The 15,059-nt window shown below is 55.4% G+C and overlaps 1 protein-coding gene across 2 annotated transcripts in view; it reads left to right on the forward strand.

Annotated features, from left to right (window-relative positions):
• LOC112676390 (uncharacterized) overlaps nt 1–15,059 on the forward strand; it is a 535,411-nt gene that overhangs the window by 347,879 nt on the left and 172,473 nt on the right. The gene's annotated exons all lie outside the window — the stretch shown is intronic.

Genomic DNA, 15,059 nt, shown 5'->3' on the forward strand with positions numbered 1-15,059 from the left:
GCACCGCTGAGGCCAGAGCTCCTTCTGGAAAGGAGAACTTAGGCAGTTTCTCAGAGCACAGGCTCTGAGAGGAAGGGTATCCCGCCACCTCTGCACTGGTACTGAGCACCGGTGACATAGGCAGGTGGACATGGGCATATGCTCCCTCGATGGGGAGGGTGCCAGCCCAAGGGCTTCCATGGAGGCTCTGGGCCGGTTTCAATCCAAGCCCGGGGGAAGGGCTACACCTTCATCCCTCTAGGCAGAGAAAATTGGTAGTATTATAACTCAAAACATAAACTTCCCCTACAACCTAGCAATCCTAGTCTCGAGGTACACAAAGTCCTGAATGGGAAATATCCATTCACTACAGCCAATAGCTCAGAGTTGGACGCGAAAGTCCATTCGCAGGCAAAGGAGAAACAAATTGCAGGCATACTTCTTGGCAGCCAGAAGGATCAGACAGAGGTCTGGTCCAGCACAGTGCGGACGCTCCGTGCACAGCACGAGCAGCCAGGTGCAAAGAGCCCCATGGGACGCAGCATCCACCAGGAGGCATGGCTCAGCCATCCCTGGTGCTGGCAGTAGAAGCCGGATCGCTGCCCTGGGGCAGGCGGAGGATCCATGGGAAAGGATGGGGGGGGTGCACTCTGGGGGTGATGGAAGGGTCCTGTGGTGACCTGGGTGGTGCTGAACACACAGCTTCATACAATGATCAAAATACACTGAATGGGGGCATCTGGGTGGCTTGGCAGGTTCAGTGTCTGCCTCCGACTCAGGTCATAATCGCGGGGTCCTGAGGTTGAGCCCCACATTGGGCTCCCTGCTCAGTGGGGAGTCTGTCTGAGATTCTCCCTCTTCTCTCCCTCTCCCCTCGCCCTGCTTGGGCTCTCTCTCTCTTGAATAAAATATTTTTATAAACTGCACTGAAAGACGCCTGGGTGGCTCAGTTGGTTAAGTGTCTGCCTTTAGTTCAGTTCATGATCCCAGGGTCCTGGGATACAGCCCCACATGCTCTCTCTCTCCCTTCGCCCTCCGCTCACACCCCTGCTTGTGCTTACGTGCATTCTCTTTCTTTCTGTCATATAAATAAATAAAATCTTTACAAAGAAAAACAATAACTGATTATTTGAAAATTCTTCTTTATGGGACACCTGGGTGGCTCAGCGGTGAGCGTCTGCCTTCGGCCCAGGGTGTGATCCTGGGGTCCCGGGATTGAGTCCCACATCAGGCTCCCTGTATGAAGCCTGCTTCTCCCTCTGCCTGTGTCTCTACCTCTCTTTCTGTCTCTCATGAATAAATAAATAAAAATCTTAAACACACACACACACACACACTGAATTATGTATGTTTCATCATATATGAATTAAACCCCTCGAAGTTCACTAAAAGGTTAGCAGTGACCCATGGTGCCACATGGATGAGCCTGGAATGCATTCTGGGAAATGAGAGAAGCCAGATCCCAGGGATCACACCTTGGAGGACTCCATTTGTGTGAGACGTTCAGACAGGGCAAATCCAGAGATGGATAGCAGGGTGACAGTTGGTAGGGGCTGGGGAGGGAATGGGGAGGGAGTGCTTGCGATGGAGGTCTCCCACCCACTTGTGCACCATGCTGGGGGCCGGTGGGCAGGGGACCCTCAGAGGCAAGTCTGGTGCCAACGTCCCCCGGGGCCTGAGGGAAAAGGAGAGAGCCACTGCTGGGTCCCTGGATGCCAAGCATTACGTGACATCTTCCCAGCCACAGGGGGATCCTGTCCTTGCCCTACAGCAGCTCCTGAAGGAAGCCTGGGAGATTCCTGCCCTGCAGAAGGCCTCAGTGGGGCGCCTGGGGCGTTTGCACCCTGCTGGTCAGTGACTCAGCCTGACTCGGACTATAGCCACCCTGCTAATGTAGGATAAAGTCACGAGCCTTGCAGGACATCTTTAAGGCATGCAGCAGCCCTGGTGACCTGAGTCACCACAGGCTCAGATAGGGACAGGCCAGGGACAGGGGCTAAGCTAAGGCTTCCTCAGAGTTCCCTCCATAAGCCCTGAGCCCCAGCTCCACAATTCTCCCAGCTGGACAAAGCTGTTCCCTCTCTAGCCCTCAGGGGTGTCTTCGGGATGCTGTCCAATGTCCCTCCTGTCTCCTCCCCCTGAGCAAATGCTGGCACAAGCCTGACACACCCCCAGGCGCCCCTCAGCCTTGCTGCTCCCGTGCCCCTACTCTGCGCTCTAGGCCCTGCGTCCCCCACGGGGGCGAGAAGAAGGGGCAGAGGAGCAGGTGGGAGCTACTGTTAAAACTGGCTCCTAAGGGGGCTGACGAATTCATGGACTGTCAAAGTATAAATAAGGCTGATGTCAGGCTGATGATGACAAAGTACCGCAATCCAAGACACATCCAGGCAGCACATCGAAGTTTGGTTAGAATTTTTTACAAAGTGGGATCCCTGGGTGGCGCAGCGGTTTAGTGCCTGCCTTTGGCCCAGGGCGCGATCCTGGAGACCCGGGATCGAATCCCACGTCGGGCTCCCGGTGCATGGAGCCTGCTTCTCCCTCTGCCTGTGTCTCTGCCTCTCTCTCTCTCTCTCTCTCTGTGACTATCATAAATAAATAAAAATTTAAAAAAATAATTTTTTACAAAGGACAGCTTATGTAACTGTGCAGAGACAGATGTTTATTTTCGTGTACACTGGCAGCCTGAAACGACAGGAAGTCAAAGGTCACTTGCGGCATGGTCCATTTATGCAGCGTATCTAGGATAAGGAACTGCAGACAGGTTGCTGGTTGCCAGGTCTGAGGGGACAGCCAGTGCAGAGTGACTGCTAATGGGCCGAGGGCTTTATTTTGGGGTGACAAGCATGTCCTGGAAGCAGGCAGAGGTGGCATATTCAGCAAACGGGTAGTCGAGTGCCGTGCGGACCGTCCCTCCAAAAAACCCAGGGAAGTCCTGAGTGGGGGTGGGAGGATGGGGGGGTCTGGCTAGGAAGGAGGTGCTCTGAGGGCTGCGGGAGGGCTCTTGGGGCTCTGCTCTGAGTGGTGGTCCTGCCACCCTCCCCATTTCACAGGTGAGAAAGCCAGGGCCCGACTGGCCCAGGGTCTCTGGCTGGTGGTTGGATTGTAGACATGAGCCCAGCATGGGCGCCACGGGGAAGGGTGCCACCCAGCACCTGTCAGGTGCCTCCCTTCTGGTGGGGCCCCATCCAGAGGCAGGCTGGTTAGATTGCACTCCATTTTCTTCTAATTAAAATAAATTCATATACCATAAAATTCACAATTCTAAAGCATGTAATTCAGTGGTTTTAGTATTCAGTTGTGCAGCCATCACCACTACTCATTCCAAAACGTTTTCATCCCCCCAACAGGAGCACCCCATTCCCATGAATAGCACCTCTGACAGCCACTAACTTTCCTTCGGTCTCTGGATCTTCCCATTCTGCACACTTTGTGGAATCATACACCGTAGGGGCTTTTGTATCTGCTTATTGCACACAGCGTGATGTTTACAGTGTCCATCTATATGGGGCAGCTCATCCCTTGCTGCTGCTGAATAACAATCCACTTGGTGGAAAGATCTCTTGCTTTTAACAGTCAGTTGATGGATATTTGTGTGTGTGTGTGTGTGTGTGTGTGTGTGTTTTACCTTTGTCAGATGAAAAATGCTAGTTACCAAATTTTCTTCCTTTAATGCCCATGGTCCTTGGATGCATCACTTCAAAGAATGCAGAGGAAGGGGGGGGGGACCACAAAGCCAGGCTTATTCGAGGGAGGGGCCCAAGAGCGTGGCCATCAGTTTCTAAGTCTAGGGGTTTTTACAAGATTATTGGCAGGGTGTTTTAATCTGATTCACAATCTTATACCTGTCATCCCATCAGGCTTTTCTCATCTGTCACATGGGTAAGGGTGGAGGTCCTTCCAGGGTGCCTTCCTCTTAGGGCAGGGTGGGGCATCCCTACCTCTCTTCCAACCGTCCTTCGTGACTACTACAGGCCATCCTTCTGGAGTTCAGGTGAGGAAAGAGGCCCAGGGCAGAGTCAATGTGCCAATGTTCTTGGGAGCTGGTGGCAATGTGGCCTGGTCAGGGGGACCGGCCAGCACCAGGGCCCGGGGGCTCCTATTTGGGGAAGAAGAGAGGGCCCAGGAGGCATCTGAGGAGAAGCCCCTTTGTCCCTGCCCCAGTGGTCCCCACCAGTTCCAGGCCTGGCCACCTGTCGTTAGGTTGGGGCCTGGCCTGTCAGGGGATAGGGATTTCTGCCCACTGAGAGGCCTGTGCCTGGGGCGTCTTGGCGGTTCCCTGCTGGCCTTAGGCCGGGCTGGCAGTCTAGCAAGTATGGGTCACCATTTCCAACAACCCACATTTCACCCAGAGTAGGAGGCACATCTCTGTGCTCCCTCCCACCAGATGCCATGAGCTTCCCTCCTCTGATCTCAGTGTTCTTCCCGATTGCATGGGGGCATCTCTCCTGCCCCAAGGCCTTTGCACTAGCTGCTTACTCTGCCAGGGGGGACCTGTCCTCCCCCAGGTCTTCCCCTCAGGTCCTGACCTCCAGGGCACCTTTCATCATCTAACAGTTTATGTTTTATTTATTATGGTGTCTATTATCTGTCTCCCTCACTGGAGCAAGAACTCTAAGACAAGGGATTCGCCAGACCTAAATTGGTAGCTGCCCTCAGGAAGCCCTCAGTGGGTATTTGTTGTGTGAATAGTTACATGCACTGTACCTGCCAAAGCTCCCAGACCCGATGGAGGAACCATGATGATTACCCCTGCATCAGTCAGCGTCCTGGTGGGAAACAGCTCTACTCCCAAGAGCTTCCCTAGACCTTACTGGAGAAGCTAGGTGCAGGGAGCTGGGGCCTTGCAGTACCTGCAGGGTGGGGCTGGGACAGGGGGTAGGGGAGGGGGGCACCAAGCAGGAGCCCTGGTTGTAGGACACAATGTTGGGAAGGCAGCCAAAAGGGGTCCAGGGGCTCCTCCAGCCTGGGCCTCCGATTGGCCAAGTCCAGGAGAAGGGACCAGCTTCTGGGAACTGGTAGAACCTGGCCTGCCATTCACAGGTCTGGGTGTCCGGACACAGAGATGGCACAGGACATCCGTCTCCGGGGACAAAACAGAGGCTAGGGCAGAGCTGGGCTCAGGCAGAGACCCCAGGCCCTGGTCCGGGCCCGCATCACCAACGGCACGGCTTCCCCAGGGACTCGGGGGCCTCCAGGTAAGGAGCAAGTGTCTGGGGGCAGACTCCCGCCTTCTGACACAGAGGGCAACACTCTTGGTAGGGTGTCCTGGGCGGGGGCTCAGGCCTGGACAGCCACACCCAGCATACCCATCTTCTTCCTCGAGCCTGGGACCAGCCCGCCCTGCCTTCCCAAGAACCAGGGCTGAGACCTTGGGCAATCTGCTTTTATCCTTGCTTAATTGCTTTCTTCTCTGTAAAATGGGGCCCATTATCTACTAGGGTGCCACCAGCTCCCCAGCTCCTGGGCACTCAGTGGCCACAGCCTCCTCCTGCCTTCCTGGGGGCTCGAGTCCCGTAATCAGTTCAGGCTGGCAGGTTGTCAGTAGAAGCAATGCTTTTGCCTCCGGAATGGAGCTCTAATGGCTTCTCCTGAGCCCTTTACCCTGGTCTCTGAAACAGCCAAACACTCATCACCAGGGGACCTGGACCCTGGAGAGCCCCCCAAACCTACCCCCCGTGCCCATCCTGTAATGAGCACCTAGGGGGAACAAGGAGTAAATCTGTATGGTTTTGAGTCACTGTGTTCTGAGGTGCTGTTTGTTATCGCTGGTGACTTGGCCTGTCCTGACCCACAGGCAGGGAGTCACAGGCTGTCTGAGGATCAAGGAGCTGAGCATACAGCGCCCAGCGCATTCCCGACAGATGATTCATGGAGTCAGGCGGGGCGTCCAGCCCCGAAGTCTGTGCCTGATGAGTTCACTCAGCACCGTGGTGACCTGGCTCCAATGCCCGCCTGGCCTTCACCTGCTGCCGTCCCTCTCAGCCCTGCCCATGCAGGCCTGGGCTCCTCCTTGGGCAGGCCCTCCTGCTGGCATGCTCTCCCCAGAGCTCCAGAGCTCCACCTGCTGCTTCTGGGGACACAGCCCAGACTCCCTCCTCCCACCCGAGCCACTGGGTCTCCGACAGGTGACCCTGTCCTCCTTGACCTATAGGACTGGTCACCGGAGGTGAGTCACCAGATTAAAGGCATGGGAAAAGGAGAGGCTGGGCCCTTGATTGAACAAATTTACTGTAGAGACACTGGGAGGGACCAAGGGGGCAGATTTGATTGTGGATGGAACGAATGACATTAGGGCATCGTGGTTAATATCAGGAAATGTGACAGTTTGTTGTCTGGTAGGAAGTGTCCTTATTCTTTTTTTTTAAAGAGTTTACTTACTTACTTACTTACTTATTTTTAAATCATTTTTGATAGTTTCAGTTTGGAGTTCTTTTTTTTTTTTTTTTTTTTAAGACTTTATTTAAGAGACAGAGAGAGGCAGAGACACAAGCAGGCTCCATGCCCGGAGCCCGATGTGGGACTCAATCCCGAGTCTCCAGGATCACACCCTGGGCCGAAGGCAGGCACCAAACCGCTGAGCCACCCAGGGATCCCAAGAGTTTACTTATTTATTTGAGAGAGAGAGAGAGAGCATGAGCAGAGGAAGAGGGAGAAGCAGGTTCCCAGGCTCCTGGGATCATGACCTGAGCCAAAGGCAGAAGCTTCACTGACTGAGCCACTCAGGGGCCCCTGAAAATGTCCTTATTCTTTTTTAAAAAATATTTTATTTGATTTATTCATGAGACACACAGGGAGAGAGGCAGAGACACAGGCAGAGGGAGAAGCAGGCTCCCTCTGGGGAGCCCGATGCAGGACTCGATCCTAGGACCCCAGGATCAGGACCTGAGCTGAAGGCAGACGCTCAACCACTGAGCCACCCAGGCATCCCAAATGTCCTTAACAAGACATATAAAGCACTGAGGAGTAACATGTCACAATGTCTGTATTTTACTTTAAAACTGCTTTGGTGGGACGCCTGGGTGACTCAGCGGTTTGGCACCTGCCTTCAGCCCCGAGTGTGATCCTGGAGTACCGGGATCAAGTCCCACATCAGGGTTCTTGCATGCAGCCTGCTTCTCCCTTTGCCTGTGTCTCTGCCAATCTCTCTCTCTCTCTCTTTCTCTGTCTCTCATGAATAAATAAGTAAAATCTTTTTTTAAAAAAAAAGACTGCTAAAAAAATTTAAAAAGACTACTTTGGGAAAGACAGAAATAAGTGAAACAATTCGGCGAAATGCTACCAATAATAAAATCTATGTGCTGTGCATGTGGCTACCTATTAGACTTCTCTGATGCCTATAGATTTTCACAACAAAGGGAAAAGAAATACTGTGTAAGAGAAATTTTAAAGTACCTATTGCTAAAAAAATAAATAAAATACCTATTATTGTTGTACATTTCTGTTTAAAAATCGTTTTATGATGATTCAATACATGAGACAATGAATGTTGCACATATAATATGCATAAATGGATAACACAGTCTTTTTAAATTTTTCAAGTATTTTTAAAGCTTTTATTTATTTATTTATTCATGAGAGACACAGAAAGAGAGAGGCAAAGACAGAGGCAGAGGGAGAAGCAGGCTCCACGCAGGGAGCCCGATGTGAGACTCAATCCCGGAACTCCAGGACGACGCCCTGGGCCGAAGGCAGGCGCTCAACCGCTGAGCCACCCAGGCATCACGATTTTTAAAATTTTCATTAATTTAAATTCAGGCTTCCGGAAAGCATCCTGTCGGGCACAGGTACCCACAACACGGCGTCATTCCCCGGCTTTTGCAGAGCAACGCTGGCACGTATGTGATCCGTACATGTATGTGTGTCTCCAGGTGTATATCTAGATGCATCTCTCAGTTTTGCTTGTTTTTGAGCTTTATAAAACTGACATCATGGTGCAGAAAACGGCAGCAAAATAGTGCAAGAAAGTGTGAATCTCATCAGTGCAGGGGAATCTATAGGTAAATACATACTACCGTATTATTGCTATGGTGGTGGTAAGCCACTTGTAATTCTAGTATAAATGCTATAAACAGAAGTATTAAAAGTAGCTATGACTAATAAATATGTTAAAATATACACAGTAGGAAGAGATCCAAATTGACCGAAATACCATATGTGGGAGGGGAACCAAGGCACACGGGTTTCGAGTATGCTTGAATGTTTGTTTTTGGCTTAAAATAGACTTTTTAAAGTAGAAGGTATTTTATGTAAATCTGAAGGTAACCACAACATATACCTAAGGAAAGAGAAATCAAAACACATCCATATTGAAACAATCGACGCAGGCAGGAAGACAGCAGGAGAGGGAACAGATCCGAGAGGAACAGACAGCGCCACATAGCAAACCCGCCAGCGCCAGGGGCCACTACATGATTGGGTCACAATTCCATAAGTGTAAACATAGAGCCATCGATGTAAGTGGGCTAAACGCCTCTCGAGTGGGGAGATGCTGGCCGGATGAAAAACCCAGAGCCAAATAACTGCATGCTGCCCTAGCCACCTCCTGAGATCTGGGGCCCGCGGCTGGCAGCCCAGGAGAGAAGCGCTCTGGGGAGTCTGCGGACTGCCCTGGGGACTCCAGGGGCACAGGTGCATCAGCAACCCCCCCCTCCCCTGCCTCCTGTTTCGCCAAGCTGTCTTACAAACCCTGTGTGGCTTGTGCATAACGGGCAGTCGTGCAAGTTCTCACCCACCGAGCTTCCGAGATCTCCCCTCCATCCCATGGAGAAATCCGGGTTTTCTTCCATTCACTTAGTCATATCAGTGTTTCTCATCCATAAGGGTGTCTTTTCATTTTTTTTCTCAACTTTCTAACATCTGCCTGGTTCCCTCCTGAGCAAAGTCTTTAACACCTCTTCATTTTTATAGCTCTGTGAATCATGATTTTCCCTGTTTTGACTACAGCATAGGGAGTGTGTTGTGCCTGCTTTCCTCATTCTCTGTGCCCCGGAATGAGCTGGCTCCCCACTGCTGCTCGCCAGCTCTGTTCCAGAACCCACTGGACATCATTCTGACCTCAAGCCCGTAGGCTGGTTCTGGACTTCTGCTGCTAACATCAGGCTGCCACAAACATTCTCACTTCTCTTTCCTCACATGAGTTTCTCTGGGACATGTCGGGGTGGATTTGCCAAGGAATTGGCATTCTAAAATATGCCTATCTACATCTCCCAGGGGGTGCAGAGAGTGGCACACCCCCAGAGCTCCCCTTGACCCATTCCTTGCTCCTTGCCAGCACTGGCCTGGGACACCCTGAACAGGGCACAGATGCTGATGTCAAAGAGCCCATCTCCACCGCCTCAGATGGCTGCTTTTCCAGCTGGTGCCACTTGTTTCCTATTTGGGACATGCCTGCTCATGTCTCACCAGGCCAGGCCCTGAGGAAGGAGGAGCCGACCCCCCGCAGCTATGAGGATCGCCTGGAACAGCACCTGGAATAGAGTGGGTGCTCTACAAACACCTGGATAATGGATGAATGTGTGGAGGAGGTGTGTGTGCTGAAGGCATGCAGCCAGCTCTTTCTGAGGCCACAGGATCTTTGCTCTGCACTGGATGGGGAGGGCCCAAAAGCTGAGGGGCCCTGGGCTGCCACACATCTCCAGATTGGGTGGGGGATGCAAGGACAGAAGTCCTGTCCTTCCCACATCTGTTCCACCCTCTCCTGGTCCTTTTGTCGTGTCCAGGAGGGGAGCTCACGAGCCACTCACATTGGTCCCTCGGTGCCTTTGGATGAGGAGGCGGGAAATCAGATCTCCTGGTTGGGCGTGTCTCGGAGGTGGCCAGCCCCTGCTGCTGTGCTGAGTTGGCCAGCAGGGGCCCCGCCTCCTTGCTGGGGATGCTCCACAGCCTTGGGCTGGTTTGCTGAGATGTGCTAGTGGTACTGTGTCTCTGGCTGGCATCTGGAGATGAGGGTCCTGGGTCACCCCTGTACTGGTGTCACCTGCCCACCAATTATAGGGCTGCATGAGGTAAAATGAGCTGCTTGTCAAGCCGCTAAACCACGTTCTCCAAACCCCCAGAAGCATCCTTCTTTTCCCTTGCTGACAAGTGCTCGCTTTGGCACCTGCTCCTAATCAATGTGCCAGAGACGTGGCTTCCACAGGGCTGATCGCCAAGACCCCCCCCCCCCATGCAGGTGTCTGCCAAGCTCCTGGGGGTAGCTCTCACCCTCAGACCCCGGCCTCAGCCCAGCCTCACTGCCGAGTCCACACCTGGGCAACCCTGGACGAACCCAGGACAGGGTCGCAGATACTCACCCCCCAGGACCTGCCCGCTGGGCCTTCGTGGGAGCCCCCGCCCCAGGCCTGGACCAAGACAGGCCTGCAGGCCTCTGGAACCCACAGCCTCCAGAGCACGGCAGGGGCCCCTGTAGGACCAGGGAGAACGCAGGGAACTGCAGAAGCAGAGGCAGAGACGTTAGATGGGTTCATGCTTCTGAATGACAGACACAGGCAGGGGTGGGGGGTGCGGGGTGGAGGGTGGGGGTGCTGGGCTCCTCTGCTCCACCCTGGAGGCCACAGCATGCGCCCAACCCTCACCCACTATGGGCACAACCTCCCCAGTGGCAGATGACACAGGGGTGTAAACAGATGACAAGTGCCCCACGGCTCCTAAGGGAAGCCAGCTGCCCGCTCCCGCGTGCACACCCCAGACAAGTGAAATGGGTCTCAGCAAGAACAGAACGAGTGCGGGTGTTCACAGTCACTGCGGCCAGTAGGCAGGAACACCCCGCTGATGTGTGGATGAACAGGACGAGGCCCAGCCATCCAGGGGCGTCGTTCTCAGCCCCAACAAGGAACGAAGCTCAGATTCAGGAGCTTTGGAGACGGGTCGGGCAGAAGGCAGACACGAAATGACAGCCAAGATGCAGGTGCATAAACTGAGCAGGTGCACAGGGAGGAAGGGGCTGCATGGGGCTGGGGACAGAATCAGGGGAGCGTGCCACCCCTGGTGAAAAGCTGATGCAAACAGGGGCCTGGCCGGAGGGCATGCAGCGGACGCCTCTTTGGGAGGCAAGGAAAGAAGGCTGAGGCTGTCTAGGGGCACGGCATTGGGGGCATGGCTGGAGGGGATCGCCTTGGGGTCCACATTGCTGTGGCCTGGAGCTCCTTCCTGTGGCGACCTAACACTGGCCACCTCCCCAGCAGCGACAAGGGGCAGCCCCAGAGCCACAGACCCCACGACCATGGACACACAAACGTCTTGAGACAGCGCTCAGCCCTGGCCGCCTGTGCAGACCCCTGGGGGCTCTGTTCCTTCTGGGACATGTCCAGGGTCTGGTTCTGGCCACAATCAGCATGCCGTTCCCTTCGCTGTTTATTCACAGTCCCCACTGCCACCCTAATTCCTGCAGGTCACCTGGCTTCAGAAGAGAGCACCATGACAAATATGCACCCGTGTGGTTCATCCATGTGCCCGCCAGGGTCCTTGGTGAGGGCGGAGAGGCCATGTCCCCCATTCCGTGGCCACCCAGTCTCGGGGCAGGGACTCTGCTCACGGGAAGCAGCCAGACTCATGGCTCCAGCACACCCGGCTGTGTCTGGCGGCGTCCACACCGCTCTAAAGGAAGCTCCCTACACAGCAGGCTCCCAGGGGCCGTTCGTGTGCCGAGCTCTGCTCTCTCCCTGCTGCAGCCTCTCCCCTGCACCTCCCTGACTACGGGGCGCTGACCTCTCCCGCCACAGTCAACAGAGACACATTTAACGCCCCAGTGCGAGGCCACCCAGAATTCCCAACACCTGCTTTCCCTCCCAGAAGTGTCCCGGTCTGGACGATAAATCAAACAATTAATCAGGTGGTTGCAGTCCCTGATGCCACATCCTGGGCCAGAAGCCTGTGTGTGGCTGAGTGTGCCCATGGCCTCTGTTATCTGTTCGTTCATCAACAAACGTTGGCTGAGTCAGGCATGGTTTTATGGCCACAACACAGAACGAAAGAGGCCAAATCTTTGGACGCCAGTGAGGAAGAGAGACAACCAGCAAAACCCAGACTGATTATACAAACTGGCGGGTCCGGCGGGTGAAGGCCATTGCTGAGCAGGTGGTGTGGAGACAGACCTGTGTGCACAGAGGACACAGATGGGGGAGCGAGGGGGGTGTGGAGGGCAGGGCCACAGTGAGGACTCGGGGGTCGGGGCAGGAGCCTGGTCTGGGGGATATTCCATGGGACCCTGTGGCTGCCACGTGGAGATCACCCCAGAGGCTTCTGGGGTAGTACAGGGGACCAGTCGGAGGGCTGCTGGAATGTTCCAGGCAGAGCTGATGGGGCCTTGCTGGGTGTGTGTGGAAGGTGGGGCGGGGACTGGGAGAGGAGTAAGGAGTAAGTGGACAGCGGCATGGAGTCTGTGCCCAGAACAAGCAGCTCTGGGGGCCCTCAGGGGCCCGCTTTTTCCCTTAGGAAGTTGGAGCTGTGTGGCCGGTCAGATTTTCCAGGCCGGGCACCACAAGACCTCAAATCTCGTGTGGTTTTCTTGGAATGTGGACTGATGCTCCATCATCCGGAGAGGTGGGGTCTGTCCCCTCCCGTGGCTCAGGCCAGCCCAAGACCTTGGCAGGAGCTGGCCCACCTGGTGTCTGAGATGAGGTCACAGCAGCGGTGCAGTTTGTCCCACTGGCTGCCACGTGAGGACACCCAGGCATGTGAGTGAGGCCCCTCCAGAGCCAGTACCACCACCCCCTGGGCTAGGCTACCACCTGGCTGCAGGTCCTGGCAGCCGCCAGGGGAGAGCCGTGTGGCCGAGCCTGGGAAAGCCCAGACACAGGACAGTAGTAGATCACTGTCACTGCTGTAAGCCATAAGCTTTTGGTGACCTGTCACAGTGTCTGGCAGATGCCCAGGGAGAGCGGGCAGTTGGCACCATGGTCTGTGTGCCTTGGCTTCCTCTCATTCCTCCAGAGGTACCATGGTCCTGCCACCCTTTGTAGGCTCAGGGAGGGATGGCAGAGCCAGCCAGGGGCCGATTTCTATCTGGGGACAGTGGCTGCAGGCCACTCCCGTGCGTTGCTGGGAGAAGCCGGCCGGCTATGGCTGTGGCTCTGTCACCCATGTTGCTGCTGGTTCGGTCCCCAGAGTGTGGAGGAATGCCCGCTCACCATCTTTGGGGATCCCATGTGCATCGTCAGGTGGCTGCCTCCATATTCACACCCACCTGGACACGGGGAGAACCACAGAAGAGTTTGGCCCCCTGGATTCCACTCCCAGGCCCTGTGCCCGCAGAGCCCACCCTTGGCAGCTCACTGCCCCTCTTGGTGCCCAAGCTTCCTCACCTGGAAAACAGATGTGACATTCCCCTCCTTCATGACATCGAGCGGATCCAAAAGTTTGTATTTGTAAAGTGCAGAACAGCCGCATCACTGTGATGATTCCCTGGGGTGATGAGTGCCCCAGAGCCCCCCAAGCCCCCAAGCTGCTCCCAGGGGTGGAGGCGGGAGAGGCCAGGGCGCGGCTGAGATCTGAGTCTGGTCTTGGGGCGCCGTGCCCCAAGCTTGGTGTGTTTCCACCCCCCACCCCTGAGTCTGCAGATGGAGGCCCCACCCTGGTGGGATGGCACTGGGGGGGCTTCTAGGCAGTTAGATATGATGAGGTCATGGGAGCGGGACCCCCATGGGACCTGTGTCCCCATGCGGAGATCAGAGCTCACGATTTCCCGTGTGAACACAGCAGGGACTCGGCTCTCACCGGCACTGACGCTTAGCAGCACCTGATGGCCGACTTCAGGCTGCAGAGCAGTGTCTGCTGTGTGGCCCCTCTGTGGTGCCTCCAGTGCCTGAGCTAAGCCTGTGAGACAGTTTCCCCACATGCAAGGTGGGAGCCGGAGTGGCTGCGTTCTCACCTGGGGCCCCCCGTGTGGGAGTGTTTTGTAAACCTGCTACCCGAGCACACAGAGGTGTGCGTGTGCACTCACGGGGAGGTGCGGAGGCAGCCAGCACCTAGGCCTTGTGTGTGCTGCAAGTGGGCTCCTTGTCCTCACAGGTGTGGGCCTGTCTCTGGCGTCCCTCGGGGGGTGGGATCTCTAGCTCTGCCCCATGGCTGCTGGTCCCCCGGGGGGCACAGCCTCTCCCAGCAGAGCCAGCGGAGGTCGGCTGAAAATCCAGAACTCAAAATGTCTGCGTGTCTAAAGGGTGACTCAGTTAAAATTGAAAGACAGTGTGGGTCGCATCATTCTGGGACGTTCCTGCCATTTTCTTCTTCACATGGCACAGAACTGGCGGGAAGTTTTAGGAAAGAGCATTTGGCTTGAACACAGCACTCGACCACCACCCACATCCAGAGCCCTGGTCCTTGCAGACCTGGTCCCTGCCAGCTGTGCGCCCTGGGGACTGGCAGACGCTCTCTGGGCCATTTCCCCAACTGCACATGGGTCTTGGGTGGGCTTCCCCAAAGCTGCAGAAGGAAGTGGGGCCACACAGGGGCATCCTTAGTGGGCAGGAAGCAGCCTGTCCCCCAGGGAGGCCTGTCCGTCTTGTCAGGTCTGATAGGCAGAGACCCCTCCCAGCCCCGAGCACCAGATGGCAGACAGACGGGGCATGCGGCCTGGCTCTGGAGCCTGCCCGCCCACTGGCGGCAGACACATGTCCACATCCAGGGTGGACTCTGGACCTGCCATTGCTGTCTGGGTGTCAGGGAGGGATGGGGCATGAAGTCCTAGGAGACTGTGCTCTCCTCTGGGAACACTTCCACCTCTCCCTGGAGCCAGTGGCAGGGAAGTGGGGGCTGGATGAATGTTTTACCAGCAGAGAATCCCCTGTGGGCTGGCCAGGCCCTTCTGGGTCTCCCCACCCCTGCTGCTCTCTCCCTGGCCTGCCTCTTACGTCTGACTGCATGACCAGCTCATCCCTTTGTTCCTGTCCTGCTCAGGGCAGCCTTTCTGGATGCCATGCATCACACTGACAGAGGTGGGGGCTAGCGCACATGGTGGCCCCACTGTGCTCCGTTGGCAGGGCAGGGCTGAAAATCTGAATTGCTACCAGGTCCAGGTGATGCCGATGCTGTTGGGGGACGCTTGTTCTAACAAGGCCCCTGCAGGCAGTCTGTGCACTCACCTT

This window comes from Canis lupus, chromosome 26 (assembly GCF_003254725.2).
Source record: "Canis lupus dingo isolate Sandy chromosome 26, ASM325472v2, whole genome shotgun sequence".
Lineage (NCBI taxonomy): Eukaryota > Metazoa > Chordata > Mammalia > Carnivora > Canidae > Canis > Canis lupus.